Source organism: Ranitomeya variabilis, chromosome 5, assembly GCF_051348905.1.
Source record: "Ranitomeya variabilis isolate aRanVar5 chromosome 5, aRanVar5.hap1, whole genome shotgun sequence".
Classification (NCBI taxonomy): Eukaryota; Metazoa; Chordata; class Amphibia; order Anura; family Dendrobatidae; genus Ranitomeya; species Ranitomeya variabilis.
In genome coordinates, this window is record NC_135236.1 from 593,542,690 (window position 1) to 593,562,645 (window position 19,956).

General features: G+C 33.9%; 17 non-coding genes across 17 annotated transcripts; all 17 read right to left on the reverse strand.

Annotated features, from left to right (window-relative positions):
- Window positions 1-680: 680 nt before the first annotated feature.
- Window positions 681-762, reverse strand: TRNAL-AAG (transfer RNA leucine (anticodon AAG)). The gene has a single exon. It is a non-coding gene; the product is annotated as a tRNA-Leu (tRNA).
- Window positions 763-2,329: 1,567 nt separating this feature from the next.
- On the reverse strand, window positions 2,330-2,411 carry TRNAL-UAG (transfer RNA leucine (anticodon UAG)). Its single transcript has one exon. It is a non-coding gene; the product is annotated as a tRNA-Leu (tRNA).
- Window positions 2,412-4,703: 2,292 nt separating this feature from the next.
- TRNAL-UAG (transfer RNA leucine (anticodon UAG)) lies at window positions 4,704-4,785 on the reverse strand. The gene has a single exon. It is a non-coding gene; the product is annotated as a tRNA-Leu (tRNA).
- Window positions 4,786-6,039: 1,254 nt separating this feature from the next.
- Window positions 6,040-6,121, reverse strand: TRNAL-UAG (transfer RNA leucine (anticodon UAG)). The gene has a single exon. It is a non-coding gene; the product is annotated as a tRNA-Leu (tRNA).
- Window positions 6,122-6,352: 231 nt separating this feature from the next.
- TRNAL-UAG (transfer RNA leucine (anticodon UAG)) lies at window positions 6,353-6,434 on the reverse strand. Its single transcript has one exon. It is a non-coding gene; the product is annotated as a tRNA-Leu (tRNA).
- Window positions 6,435-7,375: 941 nt separating this feature from the next.
- Window positions 7,376-7,457, reverse strand: TRNAL-AAG (transfer RNA leucine (anticodon AAG)). The gene has a single exon. It is a non-coding gene; the product is annotated as a tRNA-Leu (tRNA).
- Window positions 7,458-7,688: 231 nt separating this feature from the next.
- Window positions 7,689-7,770, reverse strand: TRNAL-UAG (transfer RNA leucine (anticodon UAG)). The gene has a single exon. It is a non-coding gene; the product is annotated as a tRNA-Leu (tRNA).
- Window positions 7,771-8,711: 941 nt separating this feature from the next.
- On the reverse strand, window positions 8,712-8,793 carry TRNAL-UAG (transfer RNA leucine (anticodon UAG)). The gene has a single exon. It is a non-coding gene; the product is annotated as a tRNA-Leu (tRNA).
- A 1,254-nt stretch (window positions 8,794-10,047) lies between these two features.
- Window positions 10,048-10,129, reverse strand: TRNAL-UAG (transfer RNA leucine (anticodon UAG)). Its single transcript has one exon. It is a non-coding gene; the product is annotated as a tRNA-Leu (tRNA).
- Window positions 10,130-11,383: 1,254 nt separating this feature from the next.
- On the reverse strand, window positions 11,384-11,465 carry TRNAL-UAG (transfer RNA leucine (anticodon UAG)). The gene has a single exon. It is a non-coding gene; the product is annotated as a tRNA-Leu (tRNA).
- A 1,254-nt stretch (window positions 11,466-12,719) lies between these two features.
- On the reverse strand, window positions 12,720-12,801 carry TRNAL-UAG (transfer RNA leucine (anticodon UAG)). The gene has a single exon. It is a non-coding gene; the product is annotated as a tRNA-Leu (tRNA).
- Window positions 12,802-13,733: 932 nt separating this feature from the next.
- On the reverse strand, window positions 13,734-13,815 carry TRNAL-AAG (transfer RNA leucine (anticodon AAG)). Its single transcript has one exon. It is a non-coding gene; the product is annotated as a tRNA-Leu (tRNA).
- Window positions 13,816-14,046: 231 nt separating this feature from the next.
- Window positions 14,047-14,128, reverse strand: TRNAL-UAG (transfer RNA leucine (anticodon UAG)). The gene has a single exon. It is a non-coding gene; the product is annotated as a tRNA-Leu (tRNA).
- A 1,254-nt stretch (window positions 14,129-15,382) lies between these two features.
- Window positions 15,383-15,464, reverse strand: TRNAL-UAG (transfer RNA leucine (anticodon UAG)). Its single transcript has one exon. It is a non-coding gene; the product is annotated as a tRNA-Leu (tRNA).
- Window positions 15,465-16,718: 1,254 nt separating this feature from the next.
- TRNAL-UAG (transfer RNA leucine (anticodon UAG)) lies at window positions 16,719-16,800 on the reverse strand. Its single transcript has one exon. It is a non-coding gene; the product is annotated as a tRNA-Leu (tRNA).
- Window positions 16,801-18,054: 1,254 nt separating this feature from the next.
- On the reverse strand, window positions 18,055-18,136 carry TRNAL-UAG (transfer RNA leucine (anticodon UAG)). The gene has a single exon. It is a non-coding gene; the product is annotated as a tRNA-Leu (tRNA).
- A 1,253-nt stretch (window positions 18,137-19,389) lies between these two features.
- On the reverse strand, window positions 19,390-19,471 carry TRNAL-UAG (transfer RNA leucine (anticodon UAG)). The gene has a single exon. It is a non-coding gene; the product is annotated as a tRNA-Leu (tRNA).
- Between the last annotated feature and the right edge of the window lie 485 nt (window positions 19,472-19,956).

A 19,956-nucleotide genomic window follows, 5' to 3' on the forward strand; every position in this document is an offset into this window, starting at 1 on the left:
GCTAATTTTGCATGTTAGCATAATTATAAGAATGAGATAAAAAGGTTTAAAAGAACTCATACTAGTGGCAGCAGTGGGATTTGAACTCACAAGTCTGTTGGAATATGGGTAAGTCTCTTAACAATAGGAAAAATCAATGATTCTTTCAACTGTCTTTTCCTAAACAGAAACTAACACACTCATGAAAATACAAAATCATAAGAATTAGATCAAAGGGTTCTCAAAACCTCATAATAATGGCAGCAGTGGGATTTGAATGGGCATGTCTCTAAACATTAGAAAAAAGCAAGGATTCTTTCAACAGTCTTTATCTGAACTGAAAACTGGAAAATCATGCAAATACAAAAGAAGATTAAATCACATGCTAATTTGCATGTTAGCAAAATCATAAGAATAAGTACAAAAACATTTCAAGATCTCATAATACTGGCAGCAGTGGGTTTAAAGCATATGCTAATTTTGCATGTTAGCATAATTATAAGAATAAGATAAAAAGGTTTAAAAGAACTCATACTAGTGGCATTTGAACCCACAAGTCTGTTAAAATTTAGGTAAGTCTCTAAACAATAGGAACAATCAATGATTCTTTCAACTGTCTTTTCCAAAACAGAAATGCACACACTCATGGAAATACAAAATCCTCAGAATTAGATCAAAGGGTTCTCAAAACCTCATAATACTGGCAGCAGTGGGATTTGAACCCACGCCTCCGAAGAGACTGGAGCCTTAATCCAGCGCCTTAAACCGCTCGGCCATGCTACCTAATGCATCATTAAAAGAGCTTCCTTAGAGTAAGTTTAGTGTATCTGACTACATTTTAAACTTGTGCATTGTGGAAAATGGATAGGTCTCTAAACAAAAAGGAAAAAGCAATGATTCTATCTTTTGTCTTTTCCAAAAAAGCAAAGCACGCACTCATACAAAAATATGCTAATTTTTCTATTAGCAAAATCATAAATATAAGCTGGAAAGGTTTTCAAAACCTCAATATGTTGGCAGCAGTGGGATTTGAACCCACGCCTCCAAAGAGACTGAAGCCTAAATCCAGCGCCTTAGACCACTCGGCCATGCTACCTTAAACAGCATGGTTAATTAAGCTTCCTTAGAGAAAGTGAAGTACATTTGACAACATTTAAAATTAGTACATTTTGGAAAATGGGCATGTCTCTAAACATTAGGCAAAAACAAAGATTCTATCAACGGTCTTTATCTTAACTGAAAACTGCTAAATCATACAAATACAAAAGAAGATTATATCACATGCTAATTTGCATGCTAGCAAAATCATAAGAATAAGTACAAAAACATTTCAAGATCTCATTATACTGGCAGCAGTGAGATTAAAGCATATGCTAATTTTGCATGTTAGCATAATTATAAGAATGAGATAAAAAGGTTTAAAAGAACTCATACTAGTGGCAGCAGTGGGATTTGAACTCACAAGTCTGTTGGAATATGGGTAAGTCTCTTAACAATAGGAAAAATCAATGATTCTTTCAACTGTCTTTTCCTAAACAGAAACTAACACACTCATGAAAATACAAAATCATAAGAATTAGATCAAAGGGTTCTCAAAACCTCATAATAATGGCAGCAGTGGGATTTGAATGGGCATGTCTCTAAACATTAGAAAAAAGCAAGGATTCTTTCAACAGTCTTTATCTGAACTGAAAACTAGAAAATCATGCAAATACAAAAGAAGATTAAATCACATGCTAATTTGCATGTTAGCAAAATCATAAGAATAAGTACAAAAACATTTCAAGATCTCATAATACTGGCAGCAGTGGGTTTAAAGCATATGCTAATTTTGCATGTTAGCATAATTATAAGAATAAGATAAAAAGGTTTAAAAGAACTCATACTAGTGGCATTTGAACCCACAAGTCTGTTAAAATTTAGGTAAGTCTCTAAACTAAGGTCTAAAACTGTCTTTTCCAAAACAGAAATGCACACACTCATGGAAATACAAAATCCTCAGAATTAGATCAAAGGGTTCTCAAAACCTCATAATACTGGCAGCAGTGGGATTTGAACCCACGCCTCCGAAGAGACTGGAGCCTTAATCCAGTGCCTTAGACCGCTCGGCCATGCTACCTAATGCATCATTAAAAGAGCTTCCTGAGAGTAAGTTTAGTGTATCTGACTACATTTTAAACTTGTGCATTGTGGAAAATGGATAGGTCTCTAAACAAAAAGGAAAAAGCAATGATTCTATCTTTTGTCTTTTCCAAAAAAGCAAAGCACGCACTCATACAAAAATATGCTAATTTTTCTATTAGCAAAATCATAAATATAAGCTGAAAAGGTTTTCAAAACCTCAATATGTTGGCAGCAGTGGGATTTGAACCCACGCCTCCAAAGAGACTGGAGCCTAAATCCAGCGCCTTAGACCACTCGGCCATGCTACCTTAAACAGCATGGTTAATTAAGCTTCCTTAGAGAAAGTGAAGTACATTTGACAACATTTAAAATTAGTACATTTTGGAAAATGGGCATGTCTCTAAACATTAGGCAAAAACAAAGATTCTATCAACGGTCTTTATCTTAACTGAAAACTGCTAAATCATACAAATACAAAAGAAGATTATATCACATGCTAATTTGCATGCTAGCAAAATCATAAGAATAAGTACAAAAACATTTCAAGATCTCATAATACTGGCAGCAGTGAGATTAAAGCATATGCTAATTTTGCATGTTAGCATAATTATAAGAATGAGATAAAAAGGTTTAAAAGAACTCATACTAGTGGCAGCAGTGGGATTTGAACTCACAAGTCTGTTGGAATATGGGTAAGTCTCTTAACAATAGGAAAAATCAATGATTCTTTCAACTGTCTTTTCCTAAACAGAAACTAACACACTCATGAAAATACAAAATCATAAGAATTAGATCAAAGGGTTCTCAAAACCTCATAATAATGGCAGCAGTGGGATTTGAATGGGCATGTCTCTAAACATTAGAAAAAAGCAAGGATTCTTTCAACAGTCTTTATCTGAACTGAAAACTAGAAAATCATGCAAATACAAAAGAAGATTAAATCACATGCTAATTTGCATGTTAGCAAAATCATAAGAATAAGTACAAAAACATTTCAAGATCTCATAATACTGGCAGCAGTGGGTTTAAAGCATATGCTAATTTTGCATGTTAGCATAATTATAAGAATAAGATAAAAAGGTTTAAAAGAACTCATACTAGTGGCATTTGAACCCACAAGTCTGCTAAAATTTAGGTAAGTCTCTAAACAATAGGAACAATCAATGATTCTTTCAACTGTCTTTTCCAAAACAAAAATGCACACACTCATGGAAATACAAAATACTCAGAATTAGATCAAAGGGTTCTCAAAACCTCATAATACTGGCAGCAGTGGGATTTTAACCCACACCTCCGAAGAGACTGGAGCCTTAAGCCAGCGCCTTAGACCGCTCGGCCATGCTACCTAATGCATCATTAAAAGAGCTTCCTTAGAGTAAGTTTAGTGTATCTGACTACATTTTAAACTTGTGCATTGTGGAAAATGGATAGGTCTCTAAACAAAAAGGAACAAGCAATGATTCTATCTTTTGTCTTTTCCAAAAAAGCAAAGCACGCACTCATACAAAAATATGCTAATTTTTCTATTAGCAAAATCATAAATATAAGCTGAAAAGGTTTTCAAAACCTCAATATGTTGGCAGCAGTGGGATTTGGACCCACGCCTCCAAAGAGACTGGAGCCTAAATCCAGCGCCTTAGACCACTCGGCCATGCTACCTTAAACAGCATGGTTAATTAAGCTTCCTTAGAGAAAGTTAAGTACATTTGACAACATTTAAAATTAGTACATTTTGGAAAATGGGCATGTCTCTAAACATTAGGCAAAAACAAAGATTCTATCAACGGTCTTTATCTTAACTGAAAACTGCTAAATCATACAAATACAAAAGAAGATTATATCACATGCTAATTTGCATGCTAGCAAAATCATAAGAATAAGTACAAAAACATTTCAAGATCTCATAATACTGGCAGCAGTGAGATTAAAGCATATGCTAATTTTGCATGTTAGCATAATTATAAGAATGAGATAAAAAGGTTTAAAAGAACTCATACTAGTGGCAGCAGTGGGATTTGAACTCACAAGTCTGTTGGAATATGGGTAAGTCTCTTAACAATAGGAAAAATCAATGATTCTTTCAACTGTCTTTTCCTAAACAGAAACTAACACACTCATGAAAATACAAAATCATAAGAATTAGATCAAAGGGTTCTCAAAACCTCATAATAATGGCAGCAGTGGGATTTGAATGGGCATGTCTCTAAACATTAGAAAAAAGCAAGGATTCTTTCAACAGTCTTTATCTGAACTGAAAACTGCAAAATCATGCAAATACAAAAGAAGATTAAATCACATGCTAATTTGCATGTTAGCAAAATCATAAGAATAAGTACAAAAACATTTCAAGATCTCATAATACTGGCAGCAGTGGGTTTAAAGCATATGCTAATTTTGCATGTTAGCATAATTATAAGAATAAGATAAAAAGGTTTAAAAGAACTCATACTAGTGGCATTTGAACCCACAAGTCTGTTAAAATTTAGGTAAGTCTCTAAACTAAAGTCTAAAACTGTCTTTTCCAAAACAGAAATGCACACACTCATGGAAATACAAAATCCTCAGAATTAGATCAAAGTGTTCTCAAAACCTCATAATACTGGCAGCAGTGGGATTTGAACCCACGCCTCCAAAGAGACTGGAGCCTAAATCCAACGCCTTAGACCACTCGGCCATGCTACCTAATGCATCATTAAAAGAGCTTCCTGAGAGTAAGTTTAGTGTATCTGACTACATTTTAAACTTGTGCATTGTGGAAAATGGATAGGTCTCTAAACAAAAAGGAAAAAGCAATGATTCTATCTTTTGTCTTTTCCAAAAAAGCAAAGCACGCACTCATACAAAAATATGCTAATTTTTCTATTAGCAAAATCATAAATATAAGCTGAAAAGGTTTTCAAAACCTCAATATGTTGGCAGCAGTGGGATTTGAACCCACGCCTCCAAAGAGACTGGAGCCTAAATACAGCGCCTTAGACCACTCGGCCATGCTACCTTAAACAGCATGGTTAGTTAAGCTTCCTTATAGAAAGTGAAGTACATTTGACAACATTTAAAATTAGTACATTTTGGAAAATGGGCATGTCTCTAAACATTAGGCAAAAACAAAGATTCTATCAACGGTCTTTATCTTAACTGAAAACTGCTAAATCATACAAATACAAAAGAAAATTATATCACATGCTAATTTGCATGCTAGCAAAATCATAAGAATAAGTACAAAAACATTTCAAGATCTCATAATACTGGCAGCAGTGAGATTAAAGCATATGCTAATTTTGCATGTTAGCATAATTATAAGAATGAGATAAAAAGGTTTAAAAGAACTCATACTAGTGGCAGCAGTGGGATTTGAACTCACAAGTCTGTTGGAATATGGGTAAGTCTCTTAACAATAGGAAAAATCAATGATTCTTTCAACTGTCTTTTCCTAAACAGAAATTAACACACTCATGAAAATACAAAATCATAAGAATTAGATCAAAGGGTTCTCAAAACCTCATAATAATGGCAGCAGTGGGATTTGAATGGGCATGTCTCTAAACATTAGAAAAAAGCAAGGATTCTTTCAACAGTCTTTATCTGAACTGAAAACTGGAAAATCATGCAAATACAAAAGAAGATTTAATCACATGCTAATTTGCATGTTAGCAAAATCATAAGAATAAGTACAAAAACATTTCAAGAACTCATAATACTGGCAGCAGTGGGTTTAAAGCATATGCTAATTTTGCATGTTAGCATAATTATAAGAATAAGATAAAAAGGTTTAAAAGAACTCATACTAGTGGCATTTGAACCCACAAGTCTGTTAAAATTTAGGTAAGTCTCTAAACTAAAGTCTAAAACTGTCTTTTCCAAAACAGAAATGCACACACTCATGGAAATACAAAATCCTCAGAATTAGATCAAAGGGTTCTCAAAACCTCATAACACTGGCAGCAGTGGGATTTGAACCCACGCCTCCAAAGAGACTGGAGCCTAAATCCAACGCCTTAGACCACTCGGCCATGCTACCTAATGCATCATTGAAAGAGCTTCCTGAGAGTAAGTTTAGTGTATCTGACTACATTTTAAACTTGTGCATTGTGGAAAATGGATAGGTCTCTAAACAAAAAGGAAAAAGCAATGATTCTATCTTTTGTCTTTTCCAAAAAAGCAAAGCACGCACTCATACAAAAATATGCTAATTTTTCTATTAGCAAAATCATAAATATAAGCTGAAAAGGTTTTCAAAACCTCAATATGTTGGCAGCAGTGGGATTTGAACCCACGCCTCCAAAGAGACTGGAGCCTAAATCCAGCGCCTTAGACCACTCGGCCATGCTACCTTAAACAGCATGGTTAGTTAAGCTTCCTTATAGAAAGTGAAGTACATTTGACAAGATTTAAAATTAGTACATTTTGGAAAATGGGCATGTCTCTAAACATTAGGCAAAAACAAAGATTCTATCAACGGTCTTTATCTTAACTGAAAACTGCTAAATCATACAAATACAAAAGAAAATTATATCACATGCTAATTTGCATGCTAGCAAAATCATAAGAATAAGTACAAAAACATTTCAAGATCTCATAATACTGGCAGCAGTGAGATTAAAGCATATGCTAATTTTGCATGTTAGCATAATTATAAGAATGAGATAAAAAGGTTTAAAAGAACTCATACTAGTGGCAGCAGTGGGATTTGAACTCACAAGTCTGTTGGAATATGGGTAAGTCTCTTAACAATAGGAAAAATCAATGATTCTTTCAACTGTCTTTTCCTAAACAGAAATTAACACACTCATGAAAATACAAAATCATAAGAATTAGATCAAAGGGTTCTCAAAACCTCATAATAATGGCAGCAGTGGGATTTGAATGGGCATGTCTCTAAACATTAGAAAAAAGCAAGGATTCTTTCAACAGTCTTTATCTGAACTGAAAACTGGAAAATCATGCAAATACAAAAGAAGATTTAATCACATGCTAATTTGCATGTTAGCAAAATCATAAGAATAAGTACAAAAACATTTCAAGAACTCATAATACTGGCAGCAGTGGGTTTAAAGCATATGCTAATTTTGCATGTTAGCATAATTATAAGAATAAGATAAAAAGGTTTAAAAGAACTCATACTAGTGGCATTTGAACCCACAAGTCTGTTAAAATTTAGGTAAGTCTCTAAACTAAAGTCTAAAACTGTCTTTTCCAAAACAGAAATGCACACACTCATGGAAATACAAAATCCTCAGAATTAGATCAAAGGGTTCTCAAAACCTCATAATACTGGCAGCAGTGGGATTTGAACCCACGCCTCCGAAGAGACTGGAGCCTTAATCCAGCGCCTTAGACCGCTCGGCCATGCTACCTAATGCATCATTAAAAGAGCTTCCTGAGAGTAAGTTTAGTGTATCTGACTATATTTTAAACTTGTGCATTGTGGAAAATGGATAGGTCTCTAAACAAAAAGGAAAAAGCAATGATTCTATCTTTTGTCTTTTCCAAAAAAGCAAAGCACGCACTCATACAAAAATATGCTAATTTTTCTATTAGCAAAATCATAAATATAAGCTGAAAAGGTTTTCAAAACCTCAATATGTTGGCAGCAGTGGGATTTGAACCCACGCCTCCAAAGAGACTGGAGCCTAAATCCAGCGCCTTAGACCACTCGGCCATGCTACCTTAAACAGCATGGTTAATTAAGCTTCCTTAGAGAAAGTGAAATACATTTGACAACATTTAAAATTAGTACATTTTGGAAAATGGTCATGTCTCTAAACATTAGGCAAAAACAAAGATTCTATCAACGGTCTTTATCTTAACTGAAAACTGCTAAATCATACAAATACAAAAGAAGATTATATCACATGCTAATTTGCATGCTAGCAAAATCATAAGAATAAGTACAAAAACATTTCAAGATCTCATAATACTGGCAGCAGTGAGATTAAAGCATATGCTAATTTTGCATGTTAGCATAATTATAAGAATGAGATAAAAAGGTTTAAAAGAACTCATACTAGTGGCAGCAGTGGGATTTGAACTCACAAGTCTGTTGGAATATGGGTAAGTCTCTTAACAATAGGAAAAATCAATGATTCTTTCAACTGTCTTTTCCTAAACAGAAATTAACACACTCATGAAAATACAAAATCATAAGAATTAGATCAAAGGGTTCTCAAAACCTCATAATAATGGCAGCAGTGGGATTTGAATGGGCATGTCTCTAAACATTAGAAAAAAGCAAGGATTCTTTCAACAGTCTTTATCTGAACTGAAAACTGGAAAATCATGCAAATACAAAAGAAGATTAAATCACATGCTAATGTGCATGTTAGCAAAATCATAAGAATAAGTACAAAAACATTTCAAGAACTCATAATACTGGCAGCAGTGGGTTTAAAGCATATGCTAATTTTGCATGTTAGCATAATTATAAGAATAAGATAAAAAGGTTTAAAAGAACTCATACTAGTGGCATTTGAACCCACAAGTCTGTTAAAATTTAGGTAAGTCTCTAAACTAAAGTCTAAAACTGTCTTTTCCAAAACAGAAATGCACACACTCATGGAAATACAAAATCCTCAGAATTAGATCAAAGGGTTCTCAAAACCTCAATATGTTGGCAGCAGTGGGATTTGAACCCACGCCTCCAAAGAGACTGGAGCCTAAATCCAGCGCCTTAGACCACTCGGCCATGCTACCTTAAACAGCATGGTTAATTAAGCTTCCTTAGAGAAAGTGAAGTACATTTGACAACATTTAAAATTAGTACATTTTGGAAAATGGGCATGTCTCTAAACATTAGGCAAAAACAAAGATTCTATCAACGGTCTTTATCTTAACTGAAAACTGCTAAATCATACAAATACAAAAGAAGATTATATCACATGCTAATTTGCATGCTAGCAAAATCATAAGAATAAGTACAAAAACATTTCAAGATCTCATAATACTGGCAGCAGTGAGATTAAAGCATATGCTAATTTTGCATGTTAGCATAATTATAAGAATGAGATAAAAAGGTTTAAAAGAACTCATACTAGTGGCAGCAATGGGATTTGAACTCACAAGTCTGTTGGAATATGGGTAAGTCTCTTAACAATAGGAAAAATCAATGATTCTTTCAACTGTCTTTTCCTAAACAGAAACTAACACACTCATGAAAATACAAAATCATAAGAATTAGATCAAAGGGTTCTCAAAACCTCATAATAATGGCAGCAGTGGGATTTGAATGGGCATATCTCTAAACATTAGAAAAAAGCAAGGATTCTTTCAACAGTCTTTATCTGAACTGAAAACTAGAAAATCATGCAAATACAAAAGAAGATTAAATCACATGCTAATTTGCATGTTAGCAAAATCATAAGAATAAGTACAAAAACATTTCAAGATCTCATAATACTGGCAGCAGTGGGTTTAAAGCATATGCTAATTTTGCATGTTAGCATAATTATAAGAATAAGATAAAAAGGTTTAAAAGAACTCATACTAGTGGCATTTGAACCCACAAGTCTGTTAAAATTTAGGTAAGTCTCTAAACTAAAGTCTAAAACTGTCTTTTCCAAAACAGAAATGCACACACTCATGGAAATACAAAATCCTCAGAATTAGATCAAAGGGTTCTCAAAACCTCATAATACTGGCAGCAGTGGGATTTGAACCCACGCCTCCGAAGAGACTGGAGCCTTAATCCAGCGCCTTAGACTGCTCGGCCATGCTACCTAATGCATCATTAAAAGAGCTTCCTGAGAGTAAGTTTAGTGTATCTGACTACATTTTAAACTTGTGCATTGTGGAAAATGGATAGGTCTCTAAACAAAAAGGAAAAAGCAATGATTCTATCTTTTGTCTTTTCCAAAAAAGCAAAGCACGCGCTCATACAAAAATATGCTAATTTTTCTATTAGCAAAATCATAAATATAAGCTGAAAAGGTTTTCAAAACCTCAATATGTTGGCAGCAGTGGGATTTGAACCCACGCCTCCAAAGAGACTGGAGCCTAAATCCAGCGCCTTAGACCACTCGGCCATGCTACCTTAAACAGCATGGTTAATTAAGCTTCCTTAGAGAAAGTGAAATACATTTGACAACATTTAAAATTAGTACATTTTGGAAAATGGTCATGTCTCTAAACATTAGGCAAAAACAAAGATTCTATCAACGGTCTTTATCTTAACTGAAAACTGCTAAATCATACAAATACAAAAGAAGATTATATCACATGCTAATTTGCATGCTAGCAAAATCATAAGAATAAGTACAAAAACATTTCAAGATCTCATAATACTGGCAGCAGTGAGATTAAAGCATATGCTAATTTTGCATGTTAGCATAATTATAAGAATGAGATAAAAAGGTTTAAAAGAACTCATACTAGTGGCAGCAGTGGGATTTGAACTCACAAGTCTGTTGGAATATGGGTAAGTCTCTTAACAATAGGAAAAATCAATGATTCTTTCAACTGTCTTTTCCTAAACAGAAACTAACACACTCATGAAAATACAAAATCATAAGAATTAGATCAAAGGGTTCTCAAAACCTCATAATAATGGCAGCAGTGGGATTTGAATGGGCATATCTCTAAACATTAGAAAAAAGCAAGGATTCTTTCAACAGTCTTTATCTGAACTGAAAACTAGAAAATCATGCAAATACAAAAGAAGATTAAATCACATGCTAATTTGCATGTTAGCAAAATCATAAGAATAAGTACAAAAACATTTCAAGATCTCATAATACTGGCAGCAGTGGGTTTAAAGCATATGCTAATTTTGCATGTTAGCATAATTATAAGAATAAGATAAAAAGGTTTAAAAGAACTCATACTAGTGGCATTTGAACCCACAAGTCTGTTAAAATTTAGGTAAGTCTCTAAACTAAAGTCTAAAACTGTCTTTTCCAAAACAGAAATGCACACACTCATGGAAATACAAAATCCTCAGAATTAGATCAAAGGGTTCTCAAAACCTCATAATACTGGCAGCAGTGGGATTTGAACCCACGCCTCCGAAGAGACTGGAGCCTTAATCCAGCGCCTTAGACTGCTCGGCCATGCTACCTAATGCATCATTAAAAGAGCTTCCTGAGAGTAAGTTTAGTGTATCTGACTACATTTTAAACTTGTGCATTGTGGAAAATGGATAGGTCTCTAAACAAAAAGGAAAAAGCAATGATTCAATCTTTTGTCTTTTCCAAAAAAGCAAAGCACGCGCTCATACAAAAATATGCTAATTTTTCTATTAGCAAAATCATAAATATAAGCTGAAAAGGTTTTCAAAACCTCAATATGTTGGCAGCAGTGGGATTTGAACCCACGCCTCCAAAGAGACTGGAGCCTAAATCCAGCGCCTTAGACCACTCGGCCATGCTACCTTAAACAGCATGGTTATTTAAGCTTCCTTAGAGAAAGTGAAATACATTTGACAACATTTAAAATTAGTACATTTTGGAAAATGGTCATGTCTCTAAACATTAGGCAAAAACAAAGATTCTATCAACGGTCTTTATCTTAACTGAAAACTGCTAAATCATACAAATACAAAAGAAGATTATATCACATGCTAATTTGCATGCTAGCAAAATCATAAGAATAAGTACAAAAACATTTCAAGATCTCATAATACTGGCAGCAGTGAGATTAAAGCATATGCTAATTTTGCATGTTAGCATAATTATAAGAATGAGATAAAAAGGTTTAAAAGAACTCATACTAGTGGCAGCAGTGGGATTTGAACTCACAAGTCTGTTGGAATATGGGTAAGTCTCTTAACAATAGGAAAAATCAATGATTCTTTCAACTGTCTTTTCCTAAACAGAAATTAACACACTCATGAAAATACAAAATCATAAGAATTAGATCAAAGGGTTCTCAAAACCTCATAATAATGGCAGCAGTGGGATTTGAATGGGCATGTCTCTAAACATTAGAAAAAAGCAAGGATTCTTTCAACAGTCTTTATCTGAACTGAAAACTGGAAAATCATGCAAATACAAAAGAAGATTAAATCACATGCTAATGTGCATGTTAGCAAAATCATAAGAATAAGTACAAAAACATTTCAAGAACTCATAATACTGGCAGCAGTGGGTTTAAAGCATATGCTAATTTTGCATGTTAGCATAATTATAAGAATAAGATAAAAAGGTTTAAAAGAACTCATACTAGTGGCATTTGAACCCACAAGTCTGTTAAAATTTAGGTAAGTCTCTAAACTAAAGTCTAAAACTGTCTTTTCCAAAACAGAAATGCACACACTCATGGAAATACAAAATCCTCAGAATTAGATCAAAGGGTTCTCAAAACCTCATAATACTGGCAGCAGTGGGATTTGAACCCACGCCTCCGAAGAGACTGGAGCCTTAATCCAGTGCCTTAGACCGCTCGGCCATGCTACCTAATGCATCATTAAAAGAGCTTCCTGAGAGTAAGTTTAGTGTATCTGACTACATTTTAAACTTGTGCATTGTGGAAAATGGATAGGTCTCTAAACAAAAAGGAAAAAGCAATGATTCTATCTTTTGTCTTTTCCAAAAAAGCAAAGCACGCACTCATACAAAAATATGCTAATTTTTCTATTAGCAAAATCATAAATATAAGCTGAAAAGGTTTTCAAAACCTCAATATGTTGGCAGCAGTGGGATTTGAACCCACGCCTCCAAAGAGACTGGAGCCTAAATCCAGCGCCTTAGACCACTCGGCCATGCTACCTTAATCAGCATGGTTAATTAAGCTTCCTTAGAGAAAGTGAAGTACATTTGACAACATTTAAAATTAGTACATTTTGGAAAATGGGCATGTCTCTAAACATTAGGCAAAAACAAAGATTCTATCAACGGTCTTTATCTTAACTGAAAACTGCTAAATCATACAAATACAAAAGAAAATTATATCACATGCTAATTTGCATGCTAGCAAAATCATAAGAATAAGTACAAAAACATTTCAAGATCTCATAATACTGGCAGCAGTGAGATTAAAGCATATGCTAATTTTGCATGTTAGCATAATTATAAGAATGAGATAAAAAGGTTTAAAAGAACTCATACTAGTGGCATTTGAACTCACAAGTCTGTTGGAATATGGGTAAGTCTCTTAACAATAGGAATAATCAATGATTCTTTCAACTGTCTTTTCCTAAACAGAAATTAACACACTCATGAAAATACAAAATCATAAGAATTAGATCAAAGGGTTCTCAAAACCTCATAATAATGGCAGCAGTGGGATTTGAATGGGCATGTCTCTAAACATTAGAAAAAAGCAAGGATTCTTTCAACAGTCTTTATCTGAACTGAAAACTGGAAAATCATGCAAATACAAAAGAAGATTAAATCACATGCTAATGTGCATGTTAGCAAAATCATAAGAATAAGTACAAAAACATTTCAAGAACTCATAATACTGGCAGCAGTGGGTTTAAAGCATATGCTAATTTTGCATGTTAGCATAATTATAAGAATAAGATAAAAAGGTTTAAAAGAACTCATACTAGTGGCATTTGAACCCACAAGTCTGTTAAAATTTAGGTAAGTCTCTAAACTAAAGTCTAAAACTGTCTTTTCCAAAACAGAAATGCACACACTCATGGAAATACAAAATCCTCAGAATTAGATCAAAGGGTTCTCAAAACCTCATAATACTGGCAGCAGTGGGATTTGAACCCACGCCTCCGAAGAGACTGGAGCCTTAATCCAGCGCCTTAGACCGCTCGGCCATGCTACCTAATGCATCATTAAAAGAGCTTCCTGAGAGTAAGTTTAGTGTATCTGACTACATTTTAAACTTGTGCATTGTGGAAAATGGATAGGTCTCTAAACAAAAAGGAAAAAGCAATGATTCTATCTTTTGTCTTTTCCAAAAAAGCAAAGCACGCACTCATACAAAAATATGCTAATTTTTCTATTAGCAAAATCATAAATATAAGCTGAAAAGGTTTTCAAAACCTCAATATGTTGGCAGCAGTGGGATTTGAACCCACGCCTCCAAAGAGACTGGAGCCTAAATCCAGCGCCTTAGACCACTCGGCCATGCTACCTTAAACAGCATGGTTAATTAAGCTTCCTTAGAGAAAGTGAAGTACATTTGACAACATTTAAAATTAGTACATTTTGGAAAATGGGCATGTCTCTAAACATTAGGCAAAAACAAAGATTCTATCAACGGTCTTTATCTTAACTGAAAACTGCTAAATCATACAAATACAAAAGAAGATTATATCACATGCTAATTTGCATGCTAGCAAAATCATAAGAATAAGTACAAAAACATTTCAAGATCTCATAATACTGGCAGCAGTGAGATTAAAGCATATGCTAATTTTGCATGTTAGCATAATTATAAGAATTAGATAAAAAGGTTTAAAAGAACTCATACTAGTGGCAGCAGTGGGATTTGAACTCACAAGTCTGTTGGAATATGGGTAAGCCTCTTAACAATAGGAAAAATCAATGATTCTTTCAACTGTCTTTTCCTAAACAGAAACTAACACACTCATGAAAATACAAAATCATAAGAATTAGATCAAAGGGTTCTCAAAACCTCATAATAATGGCAGAAGTGGGATTTGAATGGGCATGTCTCTAAACATTAGAAAAAAGCAAGGATTCTTTCAACAGTCTTTATCTGAACTGAAAACTAGAAAATCATGCAAATACAAAAGAAGATTAAATCACATGCTAATTTGCATGTTAGCAAAATCATAAGAATAAGTACAAAAACATTTCAAGATCTCATAATACTGGCAGCAGTGGGTTTAAAGCATATGCTAATTTTGCATGTTAGCATAATTATAAGAATAAGATAAAAAGGTTTAAAAGAACTCATACTAGTGGCATTTGAACCCACAAGTCTGTTAAAATTTAGATAAGTCTCTAAACTAAAGTCTAAAACTGTCTTTTCCAAAACAGAAATGCACACACTCATGGAAATACAAAATCCTCAGAATTAGATCAAAGGGTTCTCAAAACCTCATAATACTGGCAGCAGTGGGATTTGAACACACGCCTCCGAAGAGACTGGAGCCTTAATCCAGCGCCTTAGACTGCTCGGCCATGCTACCTAATGCATCATTAAAAGAGCTTCCTGAGAGTAAGTTTAGTGTATCTGACTACATTTTAAACTTGTGCATTGTGGAAAATGGATAGGTCTCTAAACAAAAAGGAAAAAGCAATGATTCTATCTTTTGTCTTTTCCAAAAAAGCAAAGCACGCACTCATACAAAAATATGCTAATTTTTCTATTAGCAAAATCATAAATATAAGCTGAAAAGGTTTTCAAAACCTCAATATGTTGGCAGCAGTGGGATTTGAACCCACGCCTCCAAAGAGACTGGAGCCTAAATCCAGCGCCTTAGACCACTCGGCCATGCTACCTTAAACAGCATGGTTAATTAAGCTTCCTTAGAGAAAGTGAAGTACATTTGACAACATTTAAAATTAGTACATTTTGGAAAATGGGCATGTCTTTAAACATTAGGCAAAAACAAAGATTCTATCAACGGTCTTTATCTTAACTGAAAACTGCTAAATCATACAAATACAAAAGAAGATTATATCACATGCTAATTTGCATGCTAGCAAAATCATAAGAATAAGTACAAAAACATTTCAAGATCTCATAATACTGGCAGCAGTGAGATTAAAGCATATGCTAATTTTGCATGTTAGCATAATTATAAGAATTAGATAAAAAGGTTTAAAAGAACTCATACTAGTGGCAGCAGTGGGATTTGAACTCACAAGTCTGTTGGAATATGGGTAAGCCTCTTAACAATAGGAAAAATCAATGATTCTTTCAACTGTCTTTTCCTAAACAGAAATTAACACACTCATGAAAATACAAAATCATAAGAATTAGATCAAAGGGTTCTCAAAACCTCATAATAATGGCAGCAGTGGGATTTGAATGGGCATGTCTCTAAACATTAGAAAAAAGCAAGGATTCTTTCAACAGTCTTTATCTGAACTGAAAACTGGAAAATCATGCAAATACAAAAGAAGATTAAATCACATGCTAATGTGCATGTTAGCAAAATCATAAGAATAAGTACAAAAACATTTCAAGAACTCATAATACTGGCAGCAGTGGGTTTAAAGCATATGCTAATTTTGCATGTTAGCATAATTATAAGAATAAGATAAAAAGGTTTAAAAGAACTCATACTAGTGGCATTTGAACCCACAAGTCTGTTAAAATTTAGGTAAGTCTCTAAACTAAAGTCTAAAACTGTCTTTTCCAAAGCAGAAATGCACACACTCATGGAAATACAAAATCCTCAGAATTAGATCAAAGGGTTCTCAAAACCTCATAATACTGGCAGCAGTGGGATTTGAACACACGCCTCCGAAGAGACTGGAGCCTTAATCCAGCGACTTAGACCGCTCGGCCATGCGACCTAATGCATCATTAAAAGAGCTTCCTTAGAGTAAGTTTAGTGTATCTGACTACATTTTAAACTTGTGCATTGTGGAAAATGGATAGGTCTCTAAACAAAAAGGAAAAAGCAATGATTCTATCTTTTGTCTTTTTCAAAAAAGCAAAGCACGCACTCATACAAAAATATGCTAATTTTTCTGTTAGCAAAATCATAAATATAAGCTGAAAAGGTTTTCAAAACCTCAATATGTTGGCAGCAGTGGGATTTGAACCCACGCCTCCAAAGAGACTGGAGCCTAAATCCAGCGCCTTAGACCACTCGGCCATGCTACCTTAAACAGCATGGATAATTAAGCTTCCTTAGAGAAAGTGAAGTACATTTGACAACATTTAAAATTAGTACATTTTGGAAAATGGGCATGTCTCTAAACATTAGGCAAAAACAAAGATTCTATCAACGGTCTTTATCTTAACTGAAAACTGCTAAATCATACAAATACAAAAGAAGATTATATCACATGCTAATTTGCATGCTAGCAAAATCATAAGAATAAGTACAAAAACATTTCAAGATCTCATAATACTGGCAGAAGTGAGATTAAAGCATATGCTAATTTTGCATGTTAGCATAATTATAAGAATGAGATAAAAAGGTTTAAAAGAACTCATACTAGTGGCAGCAGTGGGATTTGAACTCACAAGTCTGTTGGAATATGGGTAAGTCTCTTAACAATAGGAAAAATCAATGATTCTTTCAACTGTCTTTTCCTAAACAGAAATTAACACACTCATGAAAATACAAAATCATAAGAATTAGATCAAAGGGTTCTCAAAACCTCATAATAATGGCAGCAGTGGGATTTGAATGGGCATGTCTCTAAACATTAGAAAAAAGCAAGGATTCTTTCAACAGTCTTTATCTGAACTGAAAACTGGAAAATCATGCAAATACAAAAGAAGATTAAATCACATGCTAATTTGCATGTTAGCAAAATCATAAGAATAAGTACAAAAACATTTCAAGAACTCATAATACTGGCAGCAGTGGGTTTAAAGCATATGCTAATTTTGCATGTTAGCATAATTATAAGAATAAGATAAAAATGTTTAAAAGAACTCATACTAGTGGCATTTGAACCCACAAGTCTGTTAAAATTTAGGTAAGTCTCTAAACTAAAGTCTAAAACTGTCTTTTCCAAAACAGAAATGCACACACTCATGGAAATACAAAATCCTCAGAATTAGATCAAAGGGTTCTCAAAATCTCATAATACTGGCAGCAGTGGGATTTGAACCCACGCCTCCGAAGAGACTGGAGCCTTAATCCAGCACCTTAGACCGCTCGGCCATGCTACCTAATGCATCATTAAAAGAGCTTCCTGAGAGAAAGTTTAGTGTATCTGACTACATTTTAAACTTGTGCATTGTGGAAAATGGATAGGTCTCTAAACAAAAAGGAAAAAGCAATGATTCTATCTTTTGTCTTTTCCAAAAAAGCAAAGCACGCACTCATACAAAAATATGCTAATTTTTCTATTAGCAAAATCATAAATATAAGCTGAAAAGGTTTTCAAAACCTCAATATGTTGGCAGCAGTGGGATTTGAACCCACGCCTCCAAAGAGACTGGAGCCTAAATCCAGCGCCTTAGACCACTCGGCCATGCTACCTTAAACAGCATGATAATTAAGCTTCCTTAGAGAAAGTGAAGTACATTTGACAACATTTAAAATTAGTACATTTTGGAAAATGGGCATATCTCTAAACATTAGGCAAAAACAAAGATTCTATCAACAGTCTTTATCTTAACTGAAAACTGCTAAATCATACAAATACAAAAGAAGATTATATCACATGCTAATTTGCATGCTAGCAAAATCATAAGAATAAGTACAAAAACATTTCAAGATCTCATAATACTGGCAGCAGTGAGATTAAAGCATATGCTAATTTTGCATGTTAGCATAATTATAAGAATGAGATAAAAAGGTTTAAAAGAACTCATACTAGTGGCAGCAGTGGGATTTGAACTCACAAGTCTGTTGGAATATGGGTAAGTCTCTTAACAATAGGAAAAATCAATGATTCTTTCAACTGTCTTTTCCTAAACAGAAATTAACACACTCATGAAAATACAAAATCATAAGAATTAGATCAAAGGGTTCTCAAAACCTCATAATAATGGCAGCAGTGGGATTTGAATGGGCATGTCTCTAAACATTAGAAAAAAGCAAGGATTCTTTCAACAGTCTTTATCTGAACTGAAAACTGGAAAATCATGCAAATACAAAAGAAGATTAAATCACATGCTAATTTGCATGTTAGCAAAATCATAAGAATAAGTACAAAAACATTTCAAGATCTCATAATACTGGCAGCAGTGGGTTTAAAGCATATGCTAATTTTGCATGTTAGCATAATTATAAGAATAAGATAAAAAGGTTTAAAAGAACTCATACTAGTGGCATTTGAACCCACAAGTCTGTTAAAATTTAGGTAAGTCTCTAAACTAAAGTCTAAAACTGTCTTTTCCAAAACAGAAATGCACACACTCATGGAAATACAAAATCCTCAGAATTAGATCAAAGGGTTCTCAAAACCTCATAATACTGGCAGCAGTGGGATTTGAACCCACGCCTCCGAAGAGACTGGAGCCTTAATCCAGCACCTTAGACCGCTCGGCCATGCTACCTAATGCATCATTAAAAGAGCTTCCTGAGAGAAAGTTTAGTGTATCTGACTACATTTTAAACTTGTGCATTGTGGAAAATGGATAGGTCTCTAAACAAAAAGGAAAAAGCAATGATTCTATCTTTTGTCTTTTCCAAAAAAGCAAAGCACGCACTCATACAAAAATATGCTAATTTTTCTGTTAGCAAAATCATAAATATAAGCTGAAAAGGTTTTCAAAACCTCAATATGTTGGCAGCAGTGGGATTTGAACCCACGCCTCCAAAGAGACTGGAGCCTAAATCCAGCGCCTTAGACCACTCGGCCATGCTACCTTAAACAGCATGGATAATTAAGCTTCCTTAGAGAAAGTGAAGTACATTTGACAACATTTAAAATTAGTACATTTTGGAAAATGGGCATGTCTCTAAACATTAGGCAAAAACAAAGATTCTATCAACGGTCTTTATCTTAACTGAAAACTGCTAAATCATACAAATACAAAAGAAGATTATATCACATGCTAATTTGCATGCTAGCAAAATCATAAGAATAAGTACAAAAACATTTCAAGATCTCATAATACTGGCAGCAGTGAGATTAAAGCATATGCTAATTTTGCATGTTAGCATAATTATAAGAATAAGATAAAAAGGTTTAAAAGAACTCATACTAGTGGCAGCAGTGGGATTTGAACTCACAAGTCTGTTGGAATATGGGTAAGTTTCTTAACAATAGGAAAAATCAATGATTCTTTCAACTGTCTTTTCCTAAACAGAAATTAACACACTCATGAAAATACAAAATCATAAGAATTAGA